This window comes from Lycium ferocissimum, chromosome 12 (assembly GCF_029784015.1).
Source record: "Lycium ferocissimum isolate CSIRO_LF1 chromosome 12, AGI_CSIRO_Lferr_CH_V1, whole genome shotgun sequence".
In the NCBI taxonomy this organism is placed as follows: Eukaryota; Viridiplantae; Streptophyta; class Magnoliopsida; order Solanales; family Solanaceae; genus Lycium; species Lycium ferocissimum.
The window spans coordinates 19,110,678-19,122,924 of record NC_081353.1 but is presented as its reverse complement, the minus strand read 5'-3'; the positions used below and the strand labels follow the sequence as shown (position 1 = coordinate 19,122,924).

The 12,247-nt window shown below is 37.1% G+C and overlaps 1 pseudogene; it reads right to left on the bottom strand.

The window, feature by feature from the left end:
• Window positions 1-11,901: 11,901 nt before the first annotated feature.
• LOC132041314 (5S ribosomal RNA) lies at window positions 11,902-12,019 on the bottom strand (annotated as a pseudogene).
• Window positions 12,020-12,247: the final 228 nt, after the last annotated feature.

Here is a 12,247-nt window from a genome sequence, read left to right as displayed (position 1 = left end):
CCATTCATACAACTATACCAAGAGGACCATGCCAAGAAGGCCATTCATACAAACGTGCCAAGAGGGCCATTCATACAAACGTGCCAAGAGAGCCATTCATACAAACGTGCCAAGAGGGCCATTCATACAAATATGCCAAGAAGCTCATTCATTTCAATTGTCGAAAGGGCCATGCATGTAAACTATTGGATATAGCAAGATGACAAAGTGATGTAAAACCGGTCATGAGACCGCAATATTCGCTTGAAAGACAAAGCGATTTAAACCCGGTTAGATGATCGCAGTATTCGTCACCCAAAAAATTAACGTTACTCAGTAGATGGAAGAAGATTGGTGGCTGCCAAACAGAGCAGGTTGATCAAATCAAATCCAGCTAGATTGCAGAGCAAATGTGGAACTTCCTCTTACGCAGTCGGTCGAGATAAAGTGCCCATGAGAGTCAAGCTCTTCGGCCAGGACTTGAAAGGTTATTCCATACCATGCTCAGCCACACAAGATTGCATATTTGCTTATGTGCTTTTTTTGTTTTATTATTCCGCTACCGGTCGGACACACACCGGCACACATAAAGGCACTCCCACATAACAGATGACCTTTTCTTTCGATTGAGTTGAACTACAAGTGACTTGATTCCCAAAAGGTGGATATGTAAGTGGACTCAATATCAGAGAGTCAGTCACACTCCGACCAACCATACCGGACCTCTTGGGCTTCGTAACCCGAAAAATCTGAGATTTCTTTAAATTTGCATTTAGAAGTCATAATGGAGTCGAACTACAAACGGCCTGAATTCTCATGAAACCTGAGATATGTAGGAAACCTAGAAACCAGGGTCCGGCCATATATTTTGACAAAATTGCATGAAAATGAGAGTTGATATAAGTTGGGTCAGTCAAAAATCAGGATTAGTCAAATTTTGTTGCTCAGGGATGGTCCCTCCATCCCTGAACACCGAAGGGGAGTTGTTGACACCTAATTTTTGACCTCTCATAATTCACTTTAATTACCCAGAGTCCTTGAAATATTAAACAGAGGGAAATATGTTTTTTATAGAAGTCAAAATAATTTTTAAAAATTTATTTAGACTATATTTTGCCAATTTTGTTTGATAAAATAATTTCTATAATATTATAAATTAATTTAAGTATTTTCACAATTAGTATACTTTTGCTAAATTAACCAAGAAGAGAGGATAATTTTCCATAATTATTCACTTAATTGTCTAAATTGTTAAAATAGCAATTTGCAAAGTATTTTACTCTATTTAATGCAAGAAATCTATTTAATTAATTGAATGAGCCATTTTTACCCTTCAATTCTTATTTAATCAAACTATTGGATTTTTTATCATAGTGTAACGACCCGTCCGGTCATTATTTAATACTTCGCGAACCCATGCCTAATTTAGGTCTATGATCGTAAATAATAAGCCTCATGGGTATTTTAAGTATTAATAATGGGAAAAATCAGTTTCGGAAAGAGTTAAAAATCATGGGCCCGGGGCAGGAATCGGACTGCTATAGCGGCCAAGGGTCAGACCTCGTCTGCCGCAGCAGACGAGGTGGGGCAGTGATGCATTTTTTTTTTTTTTGGTTACTCAGTTTAAATTCCACCCTTCTTTTTAATAAAAGACCCTCCAAGGTTGCTATTAGGTTTTCATAAGAAGAAAAACCCTTGATACCAAGAGAAGAGGCTTTTTCCAACATTCTCCACATCTTTTCCCACAACTTCCATCTCTCATGGATTCGGACAAGGGCTAGGAAGGCGAGAAATTCATGAAAATTCAAATAGCTGTTCGTCATCGAGGTAGGTTATAGTTTACTTGAGCTAGACTTTGATTAGTAAATCGTATATGCATTTAGAGTCGACGGGAGATTGCATGATTTGGTCTTCGAACACGGAGTTTGGATGGATATATTCACAATTTAACGAAAATTATGTGTAAATAGTAACTAGGGTAATAGCGACTAATTAATTGATTGTTTAGTGCTACTAACGTGATGGTTATATATTATGGGTTTGAAGGTGATTATTTGTCATGACTAGGAAGGGGTAGTTTGTTGTGTGGGATATGTATTCTTAGGTATATTTAATTTCCATCTTTATTTCCAAGTATATTGAAATACTCATATGATTGTCATTATTGTTAACAAGAGGTTTGTATCGAGAGGTCTGAAGGAAATCGTGGTAGTCCTACGCCCATCAAAGGCATGATTCATGACATTGTTTCATTCATTGGCATCATTGCATGTGGTTATGAGGTAATACACGGAGCAGAAAGTCTGAGTACGTGTCGTCATTGTGTTATCCGGTCATATGGCCGAGTTGGGTTGAATATGAGGTACTAATTGTCAGCCGGTCATTAGCAGAAAGGTAATGGTGAGTATAATTATATGATGTGGATCCGCGTCCGAGGTTTTTTCCGGAGCGAAAAATTTATGGATCGGGTCCGATGATTATCCGGAATGAGTGGTACATGGACACCATGGGTCCCCTGCAGGTCATGAATACTAAGCAATGACATCAGTCAACATGTATGTACAGAGTGGTTGGGTCCTTGCTTCGCATCTGCATTTCATTACATCTCATAATTCTATGTCCTTACATTTGTGTACTGTCAGACTGTTATATTGCATTGTGCATCTTTTATGATTTGTTGAGGTTGTGTGAGGTGGTGATTATTATGAAGGTAAGTGCAAGAACGAATTCGAAAGGGTATGTCGTCCCCTGGGTGCGTCATATCGTAGTAAGTGAGTTGGATAGAAAAGCTCTACGGATAAGAGTTAGAAATTAGATGTTAGTGTAGATGAGGAGGTGAGACTTAATTATGTGGCTTAAGGGAAGGTGGAATGGGATTTCAATGACTAGTAGATGACCGGAACTTCTATGGGGATAGGAGAAGTGAATAACTGGAAGTAGAAAGGTAAGTTCGTGGCGATATAATAATCTATGTTGAGAGTCTTGAGGGTCGTTGACTTCTCTACTTATCTTATCGACTTATTATTGTGTTGCGTGAACTAATCTTAGTCGACCAATGATACTTACCAGTACGTGTGGTGTACAAATACTACTCTTGCTATATCCTTTTTAGGTGTAGGTATGTTGCAGGTTTAAGTTAAAGTTTCTTCGTGGGGATTACCAGGCATTCCCCTATAGCCTCACTCATCTCACTCCAGGCAGAGGCTGAGTCATTTATTTTATTTTCCTTGTATAGTAGGAGCTCTTGTACCTGTCTAGATTAGATCCTGGGGAGTTTTCAGTTTTCTTGTATCAATAACAGAGTCTGTTAAGCATTTGCTTTTTAAATATTGTGATCATTAAGAAATTGATAATTATAAACTAGCTAAATTTTGGGGTTGTTTGGTAAGGGTTCGCCTACTGGCTAGTAAGATGGTAGGTGCTCGCACGGCCCGTAAGTGGGGTCGTGACGCATAGTTAATTGAGTTTTAATTGTAATTGATTTTTGAAAATTGCCATTAAGTGGCTATAGTTAAAACAATTAGTTATTAGCCAATTATGACAATAATTTGAACTAGTCAAATTTAATTAAGGTCTTTTGACAAAGTTGTTTTTTATTTTATTATTTTTATTATTATTATTATTATTATTATTATTATTATTATTATTATTATTATTATTATTATTTCTTTTGAAGTTGACCAATTAGTTCAAATGGGGTCTTATTTTGAATATATCCAATTAATGGACATTAATTCAATATCGGCCACTTATTAAAATTTGTGCGGAATGTCCTCACCATATATATGTACACACGAATATACACACACGTATACATATACATGTGTGTAGATCATGTATACATATTGAAAAACCGTTGCCCCCCCCCCCCTCTCCAATTAGTTCCTTCAAAATTCGGGCGGGCCCCATCCATTAAGGATTGACCCGGCCCACCTTGCACACTGAAGGGGAATACCCCCTCCTCCTCTTATTTTCAGAACCAAACGACTCTTAAGAGGTGAGAAGGGTTTCCTTTGGGCCACTCTCTCTCCTCGTCACACGGACTCAAAATGGTAAAGAGCAGGTTGCTTTTGCTTTTCCCATTTGAGGTAAAGAATTTATTATCTTCACCCATTTTCACCAAACTCAACTCCAAACATGGTATATCTTCTCACTTTTTCTCTATTATTTTACTTCTTCGTGTAGCAACGATCAACTATGCTAAGAAGTTTTAATGGTTTTTGTTGTGTTGCAAGTTTGAATCGACGAATCTCACTGGTTCACAAAGAACCGAGAGGATCGACTCATTTTTGGATTAAATCTAACCCTTTATTTGTTAGTTTACCTTTTCTCAGCCATTGGTGTCTATTGTGATAACATGCAATTGAGAAATTTCAAAAGTCCCACATCGTTTTGAACTTAGGGTTTTATGATTTAACTTTGCATTTTTTTAAAAAAAAAAAAAGGGTAGGAGCATTTGAAAATCTCTTTTGCTTAAAAAAAATCCGAATACCTAGGGTTTCTAGCTATTTTTGCTTAAAACCTTTAATTTTTTGGTTAAGTTGAATTTTTTAAATATTTAAGTGCTGTTATTGTGGTTGTTGGCTGAGTTGGGAGAAGAAAGATTTTCTAAATCTAATCTCTTCGAAGCTGCGCCATATAAAGGTAATTTAACAATTTCTTCTTTATTTATTTATTGCATTTATTTAATTTTTTTTTTTGTGTTGTTAATATTAGTTTGGTTTCCATGTAGTTAGTTTGCTAGTTCATTTTTGCTTAAGTTAGATTAATATGATGTTTAGTAATTGGGGTTTGATTTCTATCTAGTTATTGCTAAAAATATGTCCTTATTAACTTATTGTTACCTAGATTAGTTCAATATGTCTATATTTACTTAATATGGCTTCTTGTTAATTGGTTGTTGTCTAAGTTGGTTTAAAAGGTGTCACTATTTATGATGGTTTAATGTGAGTTCTTGTTTTCTGTCTATTAACTTAATATGAGTTCTTGATTAGTCTAATTAAAGTCTACACTGACTGAATCAGCTATATGTTAATGTTAGGCTTATAATAATTAAGGTAGCATTTATTTAGATCTATATTGATAAAAAAGTTCACAGTCTTAATCCCTTAAGAAGGATTGAAGTTAGTATGTGCTTTCGGGATATGTGAACCTTTCCTGAGTCATGCTCTTAAGACTTCTTGAAAGATTTATAGTCTAAATTTGTCTAAAAGAAGTAAATAATCTGGTTTAAATGCTTTATGATGGTCGTTGATCCATGTCCTGTGACAACACTGTATTATTCATTGCGAAAGAGGTTTAATTGTGATTACATGATTCTGTGTAAGCTTAAAATATGAAGTAATAAGTTGGTTCCTTGACCCTAATGTGAGGTTATAGCATGGTTTACAAATTGATAGTTAAACTTGTTTACAAGATTAAGCTTAGACTATAACCTGCTGAAATTTGTTTTGTCTAATCTATGGAGAATTTGTTTTAATACATGACCATGTTAGTGTCCTGATCAAAGGGAAAGTGGCTTAAAAAAGATTGAACACACCTAGTAACTAAGTGTTGACTTGCTTGGGTCTGAATTTGTCCTAAACGCCCAGTGTTCCTCTTTGGTTTTCCTATAGACTAGATCTCTATTTGACTATGGGCTTGACTTGTAATTAGCTTATGGATTTTAAAACTGGAACATTTAGAGTCATTTCAATACTGTCAACTTTTTGAATATAGATTGGTAAGGGTTTTTTCTGTGTTGATAAATTAGTTTAACTTGGTAAATGATAAATTGCTAGGTATCTACTCAGTCACTTGTATGTCTAGACATGGATTGGTTCATCTAATGAAGCTGAAAAAGAATACTTACTTTTAATAAGATATTGGCTTAAGTTGTGATTCAGTGATTCGTTAGAGGGAGTGCCTAAAATGAATGATTATGGGAGTCTTGTCAAAATATGCTAAGTATTTTTTTTTTCGAACTGTTAAAGGAAGAAACCTTTTTCCCTTCATGATGTTGCTTCCAAGTGTGAACCGGTTTAGGCTATTGAACCCCTGAACTTGAAACTAAATTAGAGACTACTACTTGACAACTTATTTGGATTCATATCTTGATAACTGGTTTATGAAATCTAGTGGCTATTAACTTGTTCTCTTTAAAATTCTAGTCACTAGTTATTGTGTTCATTTACTTGTCTTGTATGCTATCTCCTTAAAAATTGATTAGAAATTGATACTAGGTATAGATTATGTACACTGGTTTGTGCTTGTGGATTATGGACTATCTTTATTTGGTCTTGGCTGTGTAATAAACTATTTAAACATCTTAGTGACTATGTTTGAATTCAGTAGGGCACTGATATTTGAATTCAGTAGGGCACTGATGTTTGATGCTAAAAATAAGTAACTGGTTAGGTATATGTAGTTAATATACATTGATATTTTGTTAAGGGATTGTTTGTTGTTATTATCAAATATACATTCCTTTCCCTCATTATACTATGAATTAAACACATAATGGAGAGACAAAAATAGCGTTTAGGGATTAAGCTTGAGCCTTCCCTGGTGTCTGCCATGTTTGGGGTTCCTGAAAACCCCTTGAATCTTGTGCGACATAAGGAAGAAAAGGGTGAAAACTTTCCCTTTTAGGCTGTTTAAGTATCTCCATAGGTGGGCACATCAATGGTATATTGGTTGATAGTTGTGTATATTTGTTTGTGTGACATTACTCTTTTTTCATTTAAGAAAATGACCCTATGGGCCTGTTTTACATTGTAACAGTTTTGGGTTTGAGTCTGTGTCATTTCACTTAAATCTCTATGGGCTCTTATTATTTATAACTGAATCTGTCCAAATTTAATAAATAAAATTAGTATAGTAATGATTAAATGATTGTCTATTGATTAGTTACTAATCTTTATTTTTTCTTATGTGTTTGCGAAAAATACCCTCGGTCTATTGGGCCTTTGCATTTATCACATGAATTGGGCTGAGCCCAATTCCATCTACGATCGAGTCTGTCCGAGGAGGAGAATGGCAAGGGAAGCAAATATTATCAAGGCTCACATGGGTGAAAATAGCTCATCGGGTGCTAGTTTTAGCCCATTAGTAAAAAAAAAAATGTCCCTTTCCCCTTTACTTGATTAATTGTGTAATTACTGTATGAACTCATATATATGGTGAAACCCTATAAATGTTAGAATTTAGGATCAGTATTTAGCGATTAGGAAAGTTGTCATGACCCAACTAGTGGGCCATGACGGGTACCCGGGCTGACTACCGAGCACCACTCATCGTGCTGTCTATAATACTCAGCCTGATCATACATCATTCGCAACACCAGATTTACCATGAAACAATCTCCAAATATCTCCCATGCGCGCGCGCACACCGCCCACCAGAGGCCGCCCGTGCTATCTAGGCACGGTGTAATCATCCATAAGCGGCCCACTACGCTCGATGTAGTGGTGCTGCCCGGCCGTATAGGCGCGGTATAATCATCTATAAGCCGCCCACTACGCTCACCATAGTGGTGCTTCCTGGCTGTATAGGCGCAGTGTAATCATCCATAAGCCGCCCACTACGCTCATCGTAGTGGTGCTGACCGGCCGTATAGGCGCGGTGTAATCATCATCATATACTTAACATGAAGCATGCGTAGGAGCTCAAGTAAAAACGGTAACTCTATTGAAGTGACGTAAGGTTGGTAACCTCCGATTGTATTATGGAATAAGATAGAATAAGATCATAAATCTCATAAAGCGTCAATTCATACACTTTGGAATCGTTAGAAATAGAGTTATCATCAATGAATAAAATTGAGAAAATCAAGAAATAGCTCAACATTCTCATATTTACATTGAAATCATAAGCTTGGGACCTTTAAACATGAAATCGTCATCGTCATCATAATCATCATAGAAAACATCTCATATTTGGTATCATAAGAAACTTCTTAGGAATCATGAACATCTAACTTTTGGAGGTAAGAAAGGGATGGAAACATATGTGGAATCATAACATAGGAATCATGCCTTTGAAAGAAAAGAATGAGCCTTAACATACCTGTTCAGCCTCCAACTACCTACGCTTATCAGTCCGAGCTCGTAAGTCTACATTTAAGGGGATTCAAACTATCGTTAGACTCATTGTTGTACACTTGTGCTAAGTTTTCAAATCAAACTATCTTATATCCTGCCGAAAATCGGGCAGCATATCTCCTGTGTATATGCCTAGCCCGAAATCTCAATTCAGCAACCAACAACAACAACAACAATACCAACATCAACCATAATATTCTTAATACCAAAGTATTTCATAAACACCCCATATGGTGCTTATTTCATATTTCCACCAACAAAATTATTTTATAACTATTTCACAGCTCTATCTCCATAAAGAAACCAAGATTAATTTCAATAGGGAGAGATTCATACCTTGTTCTTACTAAAACAGCAATAGCTTCAGTGTTCACCTAGAATCCAATCCAAATTCCACCGCAAAACGATACTACAATCACAACTGCATGCTATCCGAACCTAAATTGATACTCCGCCACTTAAAAATCACTTAATTTTGTGATATCCTCACCCCCTCATCTGTTTTCTGAGTTTTTTGGGAAATAACTGATGAAAATAAAGGGGTTTTACCCTTTATATAGGGAGTCAAAGTCGGTGGAACCAACTTAATAATTGGCCTTCGCGAACGCGAGGGCCTCTCGTGAACGCGATGGTCTGGAATTTTCATGGCCATCGCGAACGCGTAGGGCAATTTCGGCTAGTTCATCCAAATTTTCCTTTTTCGCCCGATAAACCTCCAATCCTTTTGATGCCTCTCATACAAGGTCTTAAACCTTCATAACCATAAGATAGGAGCATTTCACTCCGGATCGCAATTAAAACAACTAACACCTAACGAACCTCAACGTCCAAAACTACGAGGTGTAACATCCTCCCCCCCCCCCCAAAAAAAACATTTGTCCTCAAATGTTGTAGTATGTAAACCCACAACATCTCTGTTGGTTTCGAAAAACGGTTTCCTTCCTCTTAGAATCCGATCACCATATCTTTATGCTATAAATTGATCAGTCTCTTCTCGTTCTTTCTTAACTCTTTCATTGGACTCATCTATGTGTTCCATCACCTCTTTGTTCTTATGTACGTAATCAGGTATCAACTAGTATCTCGCTCTCATTCAATTTCCATTATCGCAGTCTGGCCTTGCCATGCCATAACTACTCGTCGTCTTGCTAGTACTCCCTTTTTCTTACTCCTTGTTTCCCTATTAATGGGCAGCTCCCTTTCTCAAATACGGCACCCTTTTTGCACTTACTCCTTTGGTGCCATCTCGGGCTATCCTTTTTTTGTACCCGTTGATCTTAAATACACACTGTATTGACTCCTTGTAGTTCATTAGTCAGGCTCTCCAATCCTTTATATCCTTGTCACAATCTCTCTTACCCTGACATTCTAAATGTTTATTCAACATTACTTTGTTGCTAGTAAGCATAATGGTTATGTTCCTTAAGTTATCCTTCCCAATTCCTTTCCTAGATCGGTTATAACAATATCCCCACTATAATCTCTTAAAGGCGTATATACATAATGCTCCCTCACTATGGCACGATTACACTTATAACGAACCCAGAATCCGAGTTCAAACTAATGATGATAGAGTTAAGGCAAATTCACGCTTTACCATATCTTTTTTCTAACATAATTATACTTATTTTTGATTCCCTTAGTTAACCGTTATCCCCGTTGGCTTACCAGCATTGCCTTTGTACCATTTTAAGTGGGCATAACTTCATGTTGATGGCTCATGCAATTCCATAGCATACGCCCTCTCACCTAGTATGATTCGCGACCCGTGAGATATCTTCTAATGATCGGTGGTACTGCTCTCTCTCCATTCCTAAGAGCATCATTCTTCCTCTCTATGGGGATTTCCAGTCTGCCAATCATTGTCCCTTTTGCTAAAATTTCCATCCCTTCTAATCACGAAAATCTTCCTTTTGTTATAATTACAAAGTATGGGTTCGTTATCCCTTCCATTATTCATTGTGAAGTCAGTCTGGAGATCTTTCTAATTTTCTTTATTAACCTTTGAGATATATCGCGGCGTATTTAGGCACGTCGTGAACCTTCCCCGGTACAAGGGATTCGAATCACGAACTAGCAATATCATAGCTCACGTCAACGTGAAGCGTTCTCTTGAGCTATCAATCCCCTTTTTCTATCATACTTTCTTCCTATGCTTGCCTCGTGGTATACTTATCTTCTATCCATTTCCTCTTTTTGCTGATACCTTCTTGACATGCCAATACGCCTCGAACTTTGGCCTCAAATTGATACATTTCTTTCCTTGGAATTTGGGAATGTCATATTTCTTTTCAGGTTTAAATATACTCTTCCCTCCTTTTAAAGAGGTCTTTATACCACAACCGATACTTTCTTTACCATCTTTCCATCTCTATATTTTCTTTTCATGACTAGTAATTACCTGAACCGACTAGTTGATGGGGACAGCGGGACTCATTACAGCCCTTTGCAAAGCGTTTGATTATGCCTTCTTCTTTTTCCCCTCGTCTTTCTCTTCAACTATATTTATAACATCTCTAAAATTCTTCTTACCCTGAGTTTTCCTTCCATTTTTATGTCTATACCATACTATTAGGAGTCAATATTCCATACCCTTTCATCCACTACTAGTCCTTTCACTCGTTTAGCTCATTTACCCGTAATTCTTTTTAACTACGTGTTTGTATTGCTGCTCTGCGTCAAAGTTTTCCTAGTGTCCTACTACTTCTTGCTCTTATCACGGAATCCTTACAGTTTACACTCTCTCCATTCTTCGTTCATCGAGCCTTTATCTATCTTTCTGATGCTACGGTCGGGTTGTCTTCCATACACGTTCCCTGTATATCATTCTATTTCCTCTATGATCGAATCTCTACGATCTTTACAGGAATTCTTGTTCCATGTCATTGATTTTCTAATCAGTTGTGTCAACTCATCATCTTCTTTCTTATCTCGATGATCGATCAGTTTCGGACAGCCAAATCGTTAAAGTATCCTTCTTACTTCCGTGGTCAAAGATTTCCCGTTACTTTACTCCTTAATGCTCTCCTCCACTCCTCATGTTATAACATTGACCCTGAAGTTCATAGAATATCCTTTTAGAATTGCAGATCCGTTTTACTTCTAAATCATCTTTTAGGAGAGCTTTCTCCCTTTCCAAGGTGATTATGTCTGCTTGACTGTGCATTTATCTCTTCGATTGCCTCTCAAGAGCTGGGAATCCCTTAACATTGTTGCCGAACCTGCTTATTATTTCTCACTTCCCCTTCCTATTCGTGGTTACTTCCTTTTAGTCCCATTTACCAACATTTGTTCTTCTAATCCTGCACATTCATCTTTGTCCGTACTACCATACTCTATTCCTTTCACATGCCTACTTTCCAATTTTTGTCCAAATAGTCATTTGCCTAGTCTGTCGTCCTAAGATCTCTTGGAAGATCTACTTGCCCCTGTTACTTACTCATTCCCTACTTTTCCTTGGTGTTATTACATTAGGACGATCCATCTCTAACCCTTTAAAGAAAATCACATTAACTTATCCTGTAGCACTTACAACTTGAACTTCGCATCTTATTCAACAAGATCTTTAACGTATCACAATATCGACTACCGGGCACACATACTGATTGACCACACATAAAATATCGTATATACCTCTCCTAACACCTTGCTTACAAAATATCCCCAATACTATTTTAAACTTGTCCTAGTTCTGTAGCTGTGATACGTCCTTTCTCTCTTTGCCAAGCCGGTCCATCTTATCCCTCACAATCATCTGGAGTTTCCAACCGTGAGTTTCACATGCTTCTAATTCCCCTCAAGCTATTCTATTCCCTCATCCTTCTCTTATGTCCGAACTTGTAGGACTCTTAGTACACTTCCCGAGAGGGTCACCCATCCTAGTACTATTCTCGCCCAAGCACGCTTAACTTCGGAGTCCTGATGGGATCTGGTGCGTTAGTGCTGGTACGATCGCATCCACCCTGCTACGTGACCTTTATCATAGATCTAAAACCAGTTGAAATCTTAATGGGTCCCAATAAAATTCTGTGATACCTCTTCTTTCAGTTAAAAAAACCCCTTACTTTTTTGGCTAAATTAATGCTATTTTAACTTTTAGAACTCCCAATAATAACCACCAATCCGCATACATAACTACCTTTCATTCTTAATTTCACAATCCCTGATGGTGACAAAACATCTAAATC